We start from the raw sequence: 17,050 nt of genomic DNA, 5'->3' as shown, positions 1-17,050 counted from the left end.
AGGAGGAGGAGGAGGAGGAGGAGGAGGAGGACGACGACGACGACGACGACGACGACGACGACGACGACGACGACGACTGAGGCCTGGAGAGATGGAGGGTATCCATCCTCCTCTGTCCTCTGCGTTTGGGCATGGGCACACAAAGGCACACACACAACTGCACATGCAGCACACATATACATAACATACTTCTATACCACATTCACATAAACATACACAGACCCACATACATAGATACATGCATATATATCATATATCATACATGCATACATACATACATACATACATACATACATATATACATACATTGTATACACACACATGCAGAAAAAAGAAGTTCTTACTTTCATATAATCAAGACATAGGTAGTTCTGTCTCACAGGTGTGGCCTTTGGAATGAGAGAGTTATAATTGCCTAGGTACAGAATGATAAAGCCAACCCAAGACAACTTAACCTCCTCAGCTCCTGCGTGTATGCTGACACTCTCAATGATATGATACACCATTCTCATGACTGGAGAGAGTGTTCCGTGTCTATAGTGCACAGAGGACCTGAGTTCAATTCCCAACACCCACATGACAGCTTACAACTGTCTGTTACTCCTAGATCTGACACCCACATGCAGACATCCATGCAGATGAAACACCAATGCACTAAAACACCAAAACACACATGCAGTAGAATAAAAGTAAATTAAAAAGACAGAGATGCCATTCTCCTGACTCTCAGGAAACCAAAATCACGCTGAGCAATCAATAGCAACCATTCTCCTGTTGACAGCACATGAGCAGTATATTCTACTGTGGTTCTGAGTTACTCAGCGCCAGAGTTTCTACAATTCTGCTGTGGTGTAGTCTTATAAAAAATTTATTTCTCTTTCAAAAATCAAAATTCCCCTCTGAAATACAGTTCTAAAATCATGTTTTGCTGATCCTGAATTCTAAGAAAAAGGTGCATGCAGGCTGGACAAAGAGAAGGAACTGGGGAAATAACCAGAACGCATGCTGTTGAGAGCTAGACATTGGTAAGAGCACCTGATATACAATCATGAGGATCGTGTTCAGTGAACACATCTGCCATTATTTCCTAATTCCTAATTAGTGCAGCTATGGCTTTTAAAGATCCATACAAAACACACACTGAATCTAGAATGGCCAGTTTAGCAATTAGAAAAGAAGAGCTAAGTGCTAGGGTAGGAGCCCAGTGGCAGAATCCTGGCCTGCTCAGCATGCACAAGCCACCGGACTCTACCTCCCGAACACAGATAGTCATGGTAATAGTAGTAGTAATAACAACTTCCCCCAGATGTGTGGTTCTGTATATACATGAAAATCTTCTGTTAATTTCTTTATAACCCTTTTCCAGAATATTGCCAAAGTAAAACAAATATATGTGTAACCACTACCACAGTTGACACAAACATTTGGTTATGTTTAATTTGGATCTTTGCTTTCATTAAAGATTGAAAATACTATGGACAAAATTGGGCTCTTCTATGAGCTTGTTATTCTCTCCCATTCCCAGAACCAACCACCATACTATACATATTTGTTAAATACACAATACGTATCTTTGCATTTGTGATTATATCCATTCCTTTCCTGTTACTGTGATAAAAGATCATGACCACTCCAATCATAGAAGAGTTTATTGTAGTTCCAAAGGCAGAGTCCAGAATGGTCGGGAAGCCTGGCCTCGGGCACCTAGAAGAAGAAGTGGCTCAGCACATTTTCTTTGTCCAACAGAAGCAGAGAAAACTGAAGATAGTCAGTGAGAATATAAACAGTCCTTTGAGCAAAGTTCCGGATCATAAAGTATTCCTAACACTTCCAAACTGAGGCATAGCTGGGGACAGTGTTCAAATGTACATGCTGGTGGGGGCACTTCTTAATCAAATAACAAATGATATCAGTCTGTATCTAAAAATGATATGTAAATATTATATTTAGGATATGTATTAACAAGGACGAGAGAGGGTAGAAGCATATTAGAACAAAGTACAGTGATATATGTGCATAAAAATGTCAATGAACCTCAGAGTGAAACTCAAGAAGTTAGACTCCAGAGAATCGAATAACCCTATTTAAAAATGGGGTACAGAATGGAAGGAGTTGCAGAGACAAAGTTCAGAGCTAAGATGAAAGGATGGACCATCCAGAGACTGCCCCACCTGGGGGTTCATCCCATAATCAGCCACCAAATGCAGACACTATTGCATACGCCAGCAAGATTTTGCTGAAAGAACCTTGATATAGCTGTCTCCTGGGAGGCTTTGCCGGTGTCTGAAAAAACAGAAGTGGATGCTCACAGTCATCTATAGGATGTAATACAGGGCCCCCAATGGAGGAGCTAGAGAAAGTACCCAAGGAGCTGAAGGGATCTGCAACCCTATAGGTGGAACAACAATATGAACTAACCAGCACCCCCGGAGCTCATGTCTCTAGCTGCATATCTATCAGAAGATGACCTAGTCAGCCATCATTGGGAAGAGAGACCCCTTGGTCTAGCAAACTTTATATGTCCAGTACAGGGGAATGCCAAGGGCGAAGAAGTGGGAGTGGGTGGGGAGGGGAGCAGGTTGGGGGGAGGGTATAGGGGACTTTTGGGATAGCATTTGAAATGTAAATGAAGAAAGTATCTAATAAAAATTTAAAAATAAATGGGGTACAGAGCTAAACAAAGAATTCTCAACTGAGGAATACCAAATGACTGAGAAGTACCTAAAGAAATGTTCAACATGCTTAATCATCAGGGAAATACAAATCAAAACAACCTTGAGATTCCCACTCATACCAGTCAAAATAACTAAAGATCAAAAACTCAGGTGACAGCAGATGCTGGCAAGGTTGTGGAGAAAGAGGAACACTCCTCCATTGCTGGTGGGATTGCAAGCTGGTACAACCACTCTGGAAATCAGTTTGGTGGTTCCTCAGAAAATTGGACATAATACTACCTGATGACCCACTAATACCATTCCTGGGCATATACCCAGAAGATGCTCCAACATGTAATAAGAACACATGCTCCACTATGTTCTTACAGCCTTATTTATAATAGCCAGAAGCCGGAAAGAACCCAGATGTTCCTCAACAGAGGAATGGATACAGAAAATGTGGTACATTTACACAATGGAGTACTACTCAGCTATTAAAAACAATGAATTTATGAAATTCTTAGGCAAATGGATGGAACTAGAAAATATCATCCTGAGTGAGGTAACCCAATCACAAAAGAACACATATGATATGTACTCACTGATAAGTGGATATTAGCCCAGAAGCTCGGAATACCAAAGATACAATTCACGAACCACATGAAACTCAAGAAGGAAGACCAAAGTGTGCATACTTTGATCCTTCTTAGAAGGGGAAACAAAATACCCATGGAAGGAGTTACAGAGACAAAGTGTGACACAGAGACTGAAGGGGTGACAATACAGAGACTGCCACACCTGGGGATCCATCCCATAAACAATTGCCAAACCCAGACACTTTTGTGGATGCCAACAAGTGCTTGCTGACAGAAGCATGTTATAGCTGTCTCCTAAGAGGCTCCACCAAGCCTGACAAATAGAGGTGGATGCTCGAAGCCTACCATTGGACGGAGCATAGAGTCCCCAATGAAGGAGCTAAAGAAAGGACCCAAAGAGCTGAAAGGGTTTGCAGCCCCATAGGAGGAACAACAAAATGAACTAACCAGTACCCTCAGAGCTCCCAGGGACTAAACCACCAACCGAAGCATACACACGGAGGGACTCATGGCTCCAGCTGCAAATGTAGCAGAGGATGGCCTAGTCGGCCATCAATGGGAGGAGAAGCCCTTGGTCCTGGGAAGGCTCGATGCTCCAGTGTAGAGGAATGCCAGGGCCAGGAAGTGGGAGTGGGTGGGTTGGTGAGCAGAGGGAGGGGGGAACAGATAGGGAGTTTTCAGAGGGGAAGCCAGGAAAGTGGATATCATTTGAAATGTAAATAAAGAAAATATCTAATAAAAAAAAAAGTTAATGAACTTTGCTAACCAAAAGTAACTTAGAAGGGAGAAGTGAGTACAAGTAAATGCACTATTGTGGGTTTCTTTTAGTTTACAAAAATTGTGTTACATTCTGGGTAATGATTTGCTTTTGTTTTCACTTGACCTGAGGTGTTCTGAAATAGATTCTTACATGTTTGCAAGCTTTTTCAATTTAACTGCCATTGATGAACATGCGAAGTTTTATTTTCTCCTGTAAGCCATGATGTTATATGTGCGTTATGTACCCTGGAATTTTCTAGAACATTTATCCAGCAATACAATTGTCAAGCCATGTTGTGAACACATTCTTCACTTCTGTAGACATTGCTATGGTGTTCTGCATAGGGCTTATCTTCCTCTTTTGTGTCACCGGTGCTGCAAGAGTTACTGCTTTTCCAAATCCTTTTCTTGTAACCGACCTTTCTTACGGGGCTTAGAATGAAAGCTCATTCTGTCCTTTTGTGGTTCTGAGTTGATGAAGTGACTTGAAGTTATCATCTTCCGTTGATCGGTTCTCCCTCATCTTTGTCTGCAGCTCCTACTTCCTGTGTTCTCCCTGTTTGTCTATCAAACTATTGCTTTAATCTGAGGTTTGAACATTTAGGAATATTTCTAGAGCTGGACATTATTGACCTATGCTGAGCTCTGTGCCTTTAACTCTATGGTATGTTTTCTGAGCAAAACTGTTTCAACATTACAAAACATAGCAATTTTGTCTTTCTGAAAATTTTTATTTGAGAACTCCTTCCTACCCTGTGATCATTATGTCCATTATATTCTATCCCAATTTTTTCAGTGTTTAAGACATTGCCATATAATGAATATTTTGTATTATTTAGAAAGTTATAAATTTTAGAACATTTATCAATTGTATTTCTTTCTTCTGATGGCTTATTCATTTATTTATTTTTATGTGTAACTGTTATTGCCTGAATGAGTGTATATTCAGCAGGCACATCCAGGCACCCCCAGAGGGCAGAGAATGTTCAATTTCCTGGAACTGGAGTCACAGGGACTGGTGAGTCATCTGACATGCTGAGAATAGAACCCTGGCCCTCTGGAAGAACAGCTGTTGACTGCTGAATGATCTCTCCAGTCCCACTTTATAACTTCATGTTATTGTAGCAAATCCTTTCTTTAGCCAATTAGTTGGCACATGCCTCCGGCTCCAGTGCTTGGACAGCTGAAGCAAGGTCTTAAGTTCAAGGACAGCCTTGCTATGTAGTAAATCCCATTCCAGTTTAAGTTAGCCTTGTCTTAGCAAAAAACTCTTTCTGCACATGGTCATAAATATAATTATGATATTGAAATCAACACTTTGAATGTTTAGGATTTTAATCTGTATTAATATATTTAATGTATATTTAAGATGTTAATGGGTTTTCTAAAACACATCTATTTATACTAATTCAATTTTATATATTGATTGGTATTAAGTAATATAATATTGCATAGTAATGTAATTTATATTAAAATATTAACACATTTTAGTGTTTGGGATTTTATGCATAGTAAGATAGTTTATAAATGTTTAGGACACATAAGCTTTATAAATTCCTTTTATAATAACTACATCACAAATTCCATGATCTTAGTATTTTACTATATTTTATCCCAATAATTTCCATGTTGTTTTATTTTTTTTACTGTGTTTTATTTTTTGACTATAGGTCAAAAGCTTTTGTGGAAATAATTCTGGACCTGAGAAGTTTTGGTTCTAGCTGAGGTGTTGATCTGTTCTTACTTGTTCTGAGACTACAGGATTCATATCTGCTGTCAGCAGTTCTCTAGAACAGTTTCTGGCTGCAGAACTTGTGTCCCTGCATTTAGCAGAAGTGCCTCTACTGGAGCTTTTCCATTAACGACCAGAGCATGTTTCTTCTTCTCGCTCTGGTTTGCAAAACTATAGAAATGGTCATTGAACTTATTAATAGAGGTTTTTCCACAAGCATAGGAAGTTACTGGAATTTTTCCCCTTTAATCTGTAAATATGGCAGATTATAGCAATAATTTTTTGTTATTGTGAGCAAAGCTTCCAATTCAAGAAGAAATCATAGTTTGCTTTTTATTGATTTCTTTCTTTCAAATTTATATATAATATTGCTAATATTTTATTTGTAAATTTTGAACCCCTGCTTATAAATAAGATTGGACTATAGTTTTATTATCATTCATTCTCCTCAATTACATCTAATTATTTATATTGCACTTATATTAAACTAATAAGATAAGCCAGTTACTTATACAACTTCCCTTCCAACTTCCAAACTAGGAAATATTTATTTTTTAAAAGATTCAAGCACAAAACCTTCTAGACTAAGATTCCTTTTGATGGGAATGATGTTAAACTAGAAAATTAATGCCTTTGTTTTTCATTCAGATTTCTCTGTTCCTTCTGGAGTTGGTGTTGGTAACACATGGTCTTTCTCATATGCATACTCCCAAGGTTTCACATTTGTCCATATGCTCCACACTTATAGTTTGCTCAGACTATGTCATTACTTTTCTATTCTAAGCAGCCTCTTTAACTGAGAGAAAATTCAGGAAGTTTTTAAAAAGGTCAGCATTTCCGTACAGTCATCAATCACTAGTTAATTCTTCAAATATGTACAGATTCCAACAGATCCGCTGAAAACAGTACATTCCCCACAAGTCCAAGAATAAAATTTTGAGTGAATTTCAATAACTTTTATGATTTTTAATGAAATATTTGTTGTTTATATCTTATAACCACTGTTTTCATAATGTTACCTGCCTTGACCATTTATGTAATATTGTTTTAATATAGACTTTTATATGCAAACCTAATATACTCACTTTTATAGGAAAAAAACTGAGTAGAATAGTAATACCTTTCTTTTCTCTCCTACCACAGACATCAGTCCTAAAAGTGATAGATGCCACTTCTTATAAAAATAACTTTTATTCACCAGAGGTAATTGTCATCCCCAAGTCTTACTGATGAATAAGCTTATCCTTTCTACTTCTTTCTGAACTCTGGCTGGCTGGTTCAACTCAACTGTCCTGGCTCAAAACTCCTCTCCAAGCTGACTGATTCAAACTAGCTTCTCTTGGATTCTCACTAAATTACTCTTCTTGGAAACATTGCCTCTGAATTCCATGAGCTGAACTTCACTCACTTCACAGACTTCACAGACCAAATGAAATGTAACAGAACTGCAAGTACTCAACTGTACTCTAGTGAACTGTTCTGCACTGAACTGCCTCTCTCTCCCTGCACTGCTCTTAAGTAGCCTTCTTTTTCTGTCTGTTCTCATGAGAGTTGGGTGTATCCTATTTCTGACTCATCCTATCAAATCTTTCTCTGATTCATCACTTTGTTTGCCCCTCAATTAGATGTCATTGTTTGGGATAAAGGTATGCTGTGGGGCATTGGGCCATGCACAGACAGACTGGTCTCCAGTTGAGCTGAGGTCTGAACCCCAAAGTCATAATTCACCTACATGACATTGTAGGCATTCCCTCATGCTCCTAGAACTTTGGCTTCTGCCTAAGTTACCGACCCCACAGCCCCCACAAGAGAAGCATGGCTAGAAGTCACATAGGCAATGGCCCAAGCTTCTGACCTTCAGGCTAAACTCCTCCTTAGTTACCTAGCAACAGTGAAGACCATAAAAAGGGCTGTTCACCCCTTGCTTTCTCTCTTGCTCCTCTCACTCCTTTGTTCTCTTACCTCTTACTTCTCTCCCTCCTCTCTCCTCGTCCCTCTCTCTTTGTCTTCTTCTCTCCTCTCCTCTCTCCCTCTTACTCTCTTTCTCTCTAGCCTTTCTCTCTCTCTCTCTCTCTCTCTCTCTCTCTCTCTCTCTCTCTCTCTCTCTCTCCCCTCTCTCTCTCTCTCTCTCTCTCTCTCTCTCTCTCTCTCTCTCTCTCTCTCTCTCTCTCTCTCTCTCTCTCTCTCTCTCTCTCTCCCTTCTCTCTTTCCCCCTGCCTTTCTATAATAAAGCTCTAAAACCATAGAATGTCTCTGCTCATCAAGGCCCATTGCACTTGGAGGATAAGACAGGCTTTCTCCTAATGAGCCGTTTCTAATCTCCCGTTAGAAGGCCTTCCTGTGCTCCAGTTAAGATCTGCTGCCCTCACTCTCCCAGGTGTTGGGAACTTCTCTTCCCTCATCCCTCTCTCCTGTAATCCTGGTGGCTTTAGCAATGTAGCTCCAGGGTCCCCAGGTAGAGCTGCCCATTGGCCACCCCCTGAAGAGTGGGTTGGAGGCTTGAATGCTCACCCAGGGATGAGTGGAAAGTGTATGGCAGCTCTCCCATACCTGACAGACCAGAGAATAGGTAAAACTCTGGTGGGGCATGGGTCTTTCCTTTCCCCCCTCCCCCTTACCCCCTTTTAGTTCCCAACAGTGTGCCTTAAAGGCTTGTCTATATTCCAGCTAGAGGGATTAAAAGTTTGTCATTCCAGTCAGATTGCACAAACCTTGAAGGTCTTTGAATATGACCCCTTTCCAGAGCAGCCATGTTGCTGGATTAAAATTCCTCTAGAACCTCTATAGGAAGATGTGGTAACTCCAGATCAGAGGAAAGGGTAACTTTAGAATTTCACATTTCAACATATACTTGTGATGCAATGAAGAAAGAGTCAACAGGATGTTTTAAGTGTTTGGCAAACAAGCTGCAACTGTGCTACAAAGATGAGTGAAGCACCCCAGATTAAAATTGTTGAATTGACTTTTGCTTTACAGCAGTGTGTTCTAATCCAGAGACTCCACAGCTGAAGTCTTACAGAAATTATATACAGTGAGCAGAAGACAATATTTATGTTAGACAATACAGGAATAAGCTTCATACAGTTCTCTGCCCTTGAGAGATTTAAAATGTAAATTAATATAAAAATGTCTCCAGTATTTTTCACAGTGAAAAAATTCAGTTCGATTTTGTTAACTCACGTACCTCCATATTATTTAATTACAGACTGCTTTTTCCTCATGCTGACTCTATTTGGGGCCATGGATATGCTTTGAGAAAAACTATGGCAGAAAAGTATGCTCTGGGTGACATTTCTTCTGGAGTTCCAAAGTTCAGGGACCCACTTCTGGGGCTGTCCTTTTCCTGGGTAGAATCCCAGAGCAACAGCGAGCATGCTATAAAAAGAAACAGAATGTGTGAGTCCTATGGTCACTGTCAGTCTTCTGGCACAACCATTAGTGTTTCATTATCAGGGCTCCGCCCTCATAGCTTTAACCAATCCAAACCACCCTCAAAAGCCCCATCTTAAATATCCACCTAGAGGGGATAAAAATGAGCAAAGAAGATGATGAACATATATGGGAATGTCATAGTGAAATGAAGCCACCCTACATAATCAGCATATATTAATAAGTGCTTACTTGCTACCTCACAGTGGGGGTAGATTTCAATACAAAAATCAGTGGAAGATGTGTTCAAAATTGCATAGTCTCTCTTTTAAAAAAGCAAAACCAAAAATAAATAAATAAAACAAAACAAAAAAATTAAAAGTCTTATCGATTTGCACAAATAAATTTCACTTTCTGAAATACAAAGAGTTATAAGAGCACCCACCCCTATCTATCTCTCCGTATATGTTCATATGTCTGTCTGTCTCTCTCTCTCCCCTCCCTCTCATTTCGTGGCCTCCTTCCCTTCCCCTTCTCCCTCTCCCCCCTCAAAACAACAACAGCAACCAAAAAAAAAAAAAAAAACCCCTTAGGGTAGGATAAAAACACTGCAACTCTAATTATTATATCACAAAAGGCAAAAGCATTAAGCTCCACCCCCCACACACACACAATACCTCAGTTTTAGTATCCATTAATATAATGAAATTTTTTTGCCAGTCCCTGAAAATGTGATTGCCATTTTTTATTATACTTACTTCAAGCAGCTAACTATTGAGAGCAGTCTAACTAAATACACTTATTTATTTAAGTAGTGTGAAGATCTGAAGGAAAAGAAGAAGGAAACACAGTTTTGTCAGGATCTAGGGATTTCTGACCTGTCTAAATGCCTACTTCCTTTCTCCGGATCATCTATCTTTACACTCAGGAGGACCAAGAGTAAATGAATAAACATTATCTTGTCCTTGGCCTTCACCAAACCGAATCATTCATCTCTGAGACCATTTCCCTTTAGAGCCTGAGATTTTAAAGTAAATTGTCAAATGCTCTGCACTGATCTGGACTCAGTCCTGCCATTTTCTGCTCTGTGAAGCAAGTCCAGGGTGTGAAAGGAAACCCTTGACTATATAACATGAGAAAAAAATGTTTCAAGGCTGAACAAAAGCATCATACACAGTTCTCAGCAGCAGATCTTAGAGACCGAATAATCATGTCTGTCTACAATGACTTCTCAAGAGACTCAGAAACATCGAATACATGCCTTGCTCACATGGAGCTGTGAAATTTCATGAGACAATGGATGTGAAAATGCACAATGCTGTAATATGCACAGGTTTTTGTAGCCATTTGGATCATAGATTCTTTCTTTAACCATGTTAAGCAGGCTCTGCTGCAGGAAATATCATGGTACCTGACTAGCTTTTCCCATTATACCTTCCTTGATTTTCATTCTTCCCCATTTTTTGTGTTTTATCCTACAACCTGAGTTAGCCCTACTTATGACAGAAGCAAAGTATTACGTATGGTGTTCTTGATGCATGCAAAACAAATTCTCATAACTAAAGATTTATCCTTCATAATGTTGTAAGGGTATTAAAATGTTAAAATCCATGCATTTTAGATATTTTATTTATTTACAATTCAAATGTTATCCCCTTTCCCTTTTTTTCCCTCCAGAATTCCCTTATCCCATACCCTTCCTCCGGCTTCCATGAGGGTGCTCACCCACTCACCTACCCACTCCTACCTCCCCACCCTGACATTCCCCTAAACTGGGGCATCAAGCCTTCACAGGACCAAGGACCTCTCCTCCCACTGATGCCTGATAAGACTATCCTCTGCTTCATATGCAACTGGAACCATGGGTTTCTCCATGTGTACTCTTTGGTTGGTGATTTAGGCCCTGGGAGCTCTGGAGGAAGTGGGGGTCTGGTTGGTTAATATTGTTGTTCTTCCTATGGGGCTGCATTTGTATTTAAAATGATGATAGAGGACTTTAAGAAGGACAAAAATAACTCCCTTAAAGAAATACAGGAGAACACAGGTAAACAGGTAGAAGAAGACACATAAAAATTCCTTAAAGAGTTAAAGGAAAATGCACCAAATAGGTGAAAGAATTGAACAAAACTATCCAGGATCTAAAAATTGAAATAGAAACAATAAAGAAATCACAAAGGGAGACAACCCTGGAGATAGAAAACTTAGGAAAGGGATCAGGAGTCATAGATGCAAGCATTACCAACAGAATAAAAGAAATAGAAGAGAGAATCTCAGAGGCAGAAGATACCATAGAAAACATTGACACAACAGTCAAAGAAAATGCAAAAAAGCAAAAAGCTCCTAACCCAAAACATCCAGGAAATCAAGGACACAATAAGAAGACCAACCCTAGGTATAATAGGTATAGAAGAGAGTAAAGATTCCCAACTAAAAGAGCCAGTAAATATCTTCAACAAAATTATAGAAGAAAACTTCCCTAACCTTAACAAACAGATGCCCATGAACATATAAGAAGCCTACAGAACTCCAAATAGTTTGGACCAGAAAAGAAATTACTCCAGTCACATAAAAATCAAAACAACAAATGCAGAAAAACAAAGAAAGAATATTAAATTCACTAAGGGAAAAAGGTCAAATAACATATAAAGGCAGACCTATCAGAATTAAACAGACTTCTCAAAGGAGACTATAAAAGCTAGAAGATCCTGAGCAGATGTCATACAGACCCTAAAAGAACACAAATTCCAGCCCAGGCTACTACACCCAGCAAAACTTTCAAGCCCACATACCCATAGAAGTTGAACAATGCTTTACTCAATTATAACTTTGTCAAGGAAGAAATAAAGAAAGAAATTAAAGACTTTAGAATTTAATGAAAACGAAAGTACATCATACCAAAACTTATGGGGCACAATGAAAGCAGTCCTAAGAGAAAAACTCATAGCTCTCAGTACCTCCAAAAAGAAACTGGAGAGAGCATACACTAGCACCTTGACAACACACCTTTGAGCTCTAGAACAAAATGAAGCAAATAAACCCAAGAGGAGTAGATGGCAGGAAATAATCAAACTCAGGGCTGAAATCAACCAAGTAGAAACAAAAAGAACTATACAAAGAATCAACCAAACCAGGAGCTGGTTCTTTGAGAAAATCAGCAAGATAGACAAACCCTTAGCCAGACTAACCAGAGGGCACAGAGACAGTATCCAAATGAACAAAATCAGAAATGAAAAGGGAGACATAACAACAGAAACAGAAGAAATTTGAAAAATCATCAGATCCTACTACAAAAAAAAATTACTACAAAGCCTAAATTAAACAAAACTGGAAAATCTGGACAAAATGGACACTTTTCTAGACAGATACCAGGTACAAAAGTTAAATCAGGATTAGATAAACCATCTAAACATCCCCATAAGCCCCAAAGAAATAGAAGCAGTCATTAAAAATCTCCCAACCAAAAAAAAAAAAAAAAAAAATCCCAGGACCAGATGGTTTCAGTGCAGTATTCTATCAGACCTTCAAAGAAAGTGCCTAATGTCAATACTCTTCAAAATCCACACTTTAAAAAGCATCCCAACACATAAAATGTACCAATGCAATTTTAGTAGTAAAGTGGAAATTTCTTGTTTCTTTGGAGGCTCAGTTATTATATCACATGATGTTTTATGGAAACTGTCTTATGAGAGGATTTTTTGCTGAAGCAGACATATGGGAGGATGTTTTGCTGAGAATAGACAGGGGGTGTTTTTCTGGAAGCAGCCCAGAAAAGGGGCAAATGTTGTTTTGCTAGAGGAGATGCTTGAGAGATGGTGTGATGTTTGGAAAGGGTGTAAATATAACTCAACAGACACTGGACAATGCTGTGTGGTATTAGTGCGCCTTACCATTCTTTGTTGGTTATCATTGGGCTTTGCCGACACTGATCTTTGCTGACAATGTTTGGTGACAATTGGTTCGTTTGGCCATTCTTGGCTAGCCATTGTTTGTCATGATTTCATAGAGAGAAATGCACCAAAGAACGTCTGGTGGTATTTCAGTGACTTCTTGCCACTTGCACTGACTTGGGCTGATTGGCAGAGCCTCTCGGTTTTTCTGAATCAAACTGCAGTTGCTGGTTTGTGAATGGTGTTTTCAAGTGGATGAGGCTACAGATGCTGATTCATATGTGAACTGAACTGCTGATATCCTTGCAAGGCAGATTGGATTTATTTCAAAGAACTATTTTTAAACAAGTCCGCATCCTCATTTGCCCTCTTGACCTTTTATTTCTACTACCTCTGGTTGGCAGTGGGCTTAAAAGGAGGCTAAAGTGTTTAAATACACTTATTAAAAGTAGGTTTTGAAAAATCTAAGCCTACATGGTAGTGGTATTGTGTCAACTTGGGACTGCTTAGAGTCACCAGGAAAGCCTCAATCTGGAATTACCCATATCAGATTGCCCCAGGGGCATGTCTTCAGCATATTGCCTTGATGGTTTTGATATAGAAAGACCAACACACGTGGATGACATCATTCCTTAACGTGGGGTCCTGGGCTATGTAAGAGTAAAGAGGACAAGCTGAGAACTGAGTAAGCAAGTACCATCAATGCACTCATTTTTCTTTCTGCTCTTGACCATGAATGGGATGTGACTAGTTGCTTCAATTCCTGCCCTGCCTCACCTGAAATGATTAACCATAACCTAGAATAAAGACCTAAAATAAACGCTTCATCCCTTAAGTTGGTTTTGCTCAGTGTATTTCATCACAGCAACAGAAAGTAAATGTTTTTGAATTATCAAACCAGATATAATTTTGAACTTACTGAATAAAGATAATGACATTATTTAACACAATATATGGAAAGTACTAGACAGCCCAAACAAAAACAATAAAAATCACCCATATCATAATTTGCTATGATAAAGCCACTATCAAGAGAAGCATGAGGAGAAAATGGTTTACTACATCTTACAAGTTAGAGTTCAGCATCACATGAACCTGGAAGCAGAAACCATGAAGGAGCTCAGCTTACTGGAGCTCAGCTTCTTTTCTTCTATAGCCAGGACTCAGACACAGAGTATCACGCTTCTCACATCAATCATGCTCTTACAGCATCAAAAAAAAAATGCTCTCACAGATCACTCTGAGGGAAGCAACTCCTCAACTAAAGTTCCCTCTTCTTTGATAGCCTTATTGTGTCAAGATGACAAAAACTAACCAACACAGTCAGCCATTTCTCAATCTGACACACAAAGTCATCACTATTGTTTATAACCTTTCTTTTCTTGCCTATCCCCAAGGTCTTATATTACAATCACAATATTAAACAATCCACCTTGGAAGTCCCAGTCGTTAAAAGTTTCAACCATTTAAAAGTTCGCTTTAAAAACTTAGTCTATTAACTATGAGCCCCTAAATTCTCAAAAACAAGTTACTTATCCCAAGCAGGAGAAACCAGAGCACAGTTACAATCATATCAAAGGAAAAACAAAACTGAACAAAATAAAAAGCCCTGTGTCCAGAATCTGGTACCCACTCATTATCTCTTGTGCTCCAAAGGACTTGGGTTGCTCCACTTCTCCAGCTATCACTTTCACAGCTTATGCAGCTTATCTCAAAGGCTAGGACCAGCTCCATTCCACAACTCCTGCTGTCCTTGATGGTCATCCGATGGTCCCAGCATCTCCAATATCCTGCATCTTAGGATATAACTTCACCAATAAGCTTCTCATCAAGGACTCCAACAAGCCATGTGGTGTTGAGCCTCGGCTTTTCTCCATGAACCCTGCAATCCTGAGGTTTCCTTTGTGCCAAGGACTTCACCTGACCTCTATTTAGGGAGTTCCAAACCTGAACATAGTTTCAAGCCTCAACCACGGTCCTTTAATGTTTTCAAAACAGCACTATGTGGGAGACCCTTACATTTTTTGGCAAGTTCAGCAGCCAGCTTGATGTGCAGCTTTGACCCTCAAACTAGACCAAAGCTTGTGTGTGCTAACCCTGAGCAAAATTCAGCTCAGTGGGGCTGATCTCTTATTAATCACAGGTGTTCTTCAGCTCCATCTTTCCCAGCATTAATTGATCATCTACATAAAGCAAAGAGTTTTCTCCCACATCGTCTTAGTCCAAAATATCAAACGGCCCTGATAGTTTTCACTACCTTCTAGAATGTCACAAGGCATGCCTCCACACACCTCCAGTCACAGGTCATTAAGATCTGAGGACTGGACTGTCTTTTCTAGCCTAAAATTCTAAAATCCTTCCACGACACCCAACCAAAACAAAACAAAATTCGCCACATTCCTAGTTTCATTGTTGTTGTTGTTGTTGTACTTGATTCTGTGATAAACCCACAACCAAAAGCAACTTGAGGAGGAAGGGCTTTATTATATCTTACAAGTTAGAGCCCATTATCAAGAGAAGCCAGGGCAGGAGATCAAACAGGAACCTGGAAGCAGGAACTTGAAGGCAGGAATAAACACAGAAACTGTGGAAGAACATTGTTACTGGCTTCCTTCCTCCATCTTGCTCATCTTGCTTTTTCATATAACCCAGAACCATGGCCACAGCAGGCTGAACCTCCTCACATCAGTCGTTAATCAAGAAAATGCTCCACCCTAGACTTACCAATAGGCCAGTCTGGTTAATGCAAGTCCTCAAGTGACATTTCCTCTTTCTAGATGACTCTAGTTTGTATGATATTGACAAAAATTTAACCAGTACAACCCAACGCTCAACTCTGAGTGTTGTTTTGTTAAATCTCCCATCTTCTCACTTTTCTATCAATTTGTGTACTTTTTAAATCACAAACTTGTGTGTGTGTGTGTGTGTGTGTGTGTGTGTATTTTTAAATTTTCTACACATCTATACAATGTATCTTGGTCTTGTCCATTCTCTACTCTCTCCCTCCAGCTCCACTGGGTCCTCCAACATCTCTCCCAACATCTCTTTTGTGTTGATATTATTTAAGAATCCATTCTGAATACTGACCATTAAAAAATGTAAACTTAACTTATTTTACAAATTTGATGAATCAGAAAGGGCGATGACTTTGGTGATAGAATATCACATAATTTACAGAATAAGGACATAACCAAATTGTATTAACTGATATACTGCTTGGCTGTGGGAAAGCTTATTTGACAAGATCCCCTGGAGGTAAAGTTTAACAAGCTCCAAATGAATCCTTTGTTTTGCTCCTTAAGAACAAAAATCTTTCTCTCTCTCTCTCTTTCTTTCTTTCTTTCTTTCTTTCTTTCTTTCTTTCTTTCTTTCTTTCTTTCTTTCTTTCTTCTTCCTTTCTTTCTTTTTAAATTTTTATTAGATATTTTCTTTATTTACGTTTCAAATGTTATCCACTTTTCTAGTTTTCCCTCTGAAAATCCCCTATCTCCTCCTCCCTCCCTCTGCTCCCCAACCCACCCACTCCTGCTTCCTGGCCCTGGCATTCCCCTATACTGGGGCAAAGAATCTTCACAGGACCAAGGGCCTCTCTTCCCATTGATGACCTACTAGGCCATCCACTGCTACATATGCAGCTAGAGCCATGAGTCCCGTGTGTTTTCTTTGATTGGAGATTTAGTCCCAGGGAGCTCTGGGGTTACTGGTTAGTTCATATTGTTGTTCCTCCTATGGGGCTGCTAACCCCTTCAGCCGCTTGCATACTTTCTCTAGCTCCTTCATTGGGGACCCTGTGCTTTGTCCAATGGATGGCTGTGAGCATCCACTTCAGAACCCAGATGTCCCTCAACAAAGAAATGGTGACAAAAATCTTTCTTTCAAGAGCAGGTAGATATTGCCTTGCCCCAGAAGACCATCTGGTAGAATGCAAAAATGGATACTGGGTCACATTTGGTCTCCCTTGCTCAGCTAAGCCCTGTTCGGTTGTTAAAAAGTATTCTCTTGTTAATTCAATCTTAAAGTATTATAATAAAACCATAATGAGTAAGCATTAAA

Source organism: Mus pahari, chromosome 16 (assembly GCF_900095145.1).
Source record: "Mus pahari chromosome 16, PAHARI_EIJ_v1.1, whole genome shotgun sequence".
In the NCBI taxonomy this organism is placed as follows: Eukaryota; Metazoa; Chordata; class Mammalia; order Rodentia; family Muridae; genus Mus; species Mus pahari.
Note: the sequence above shows the minus strand (reverse complement) of the source record.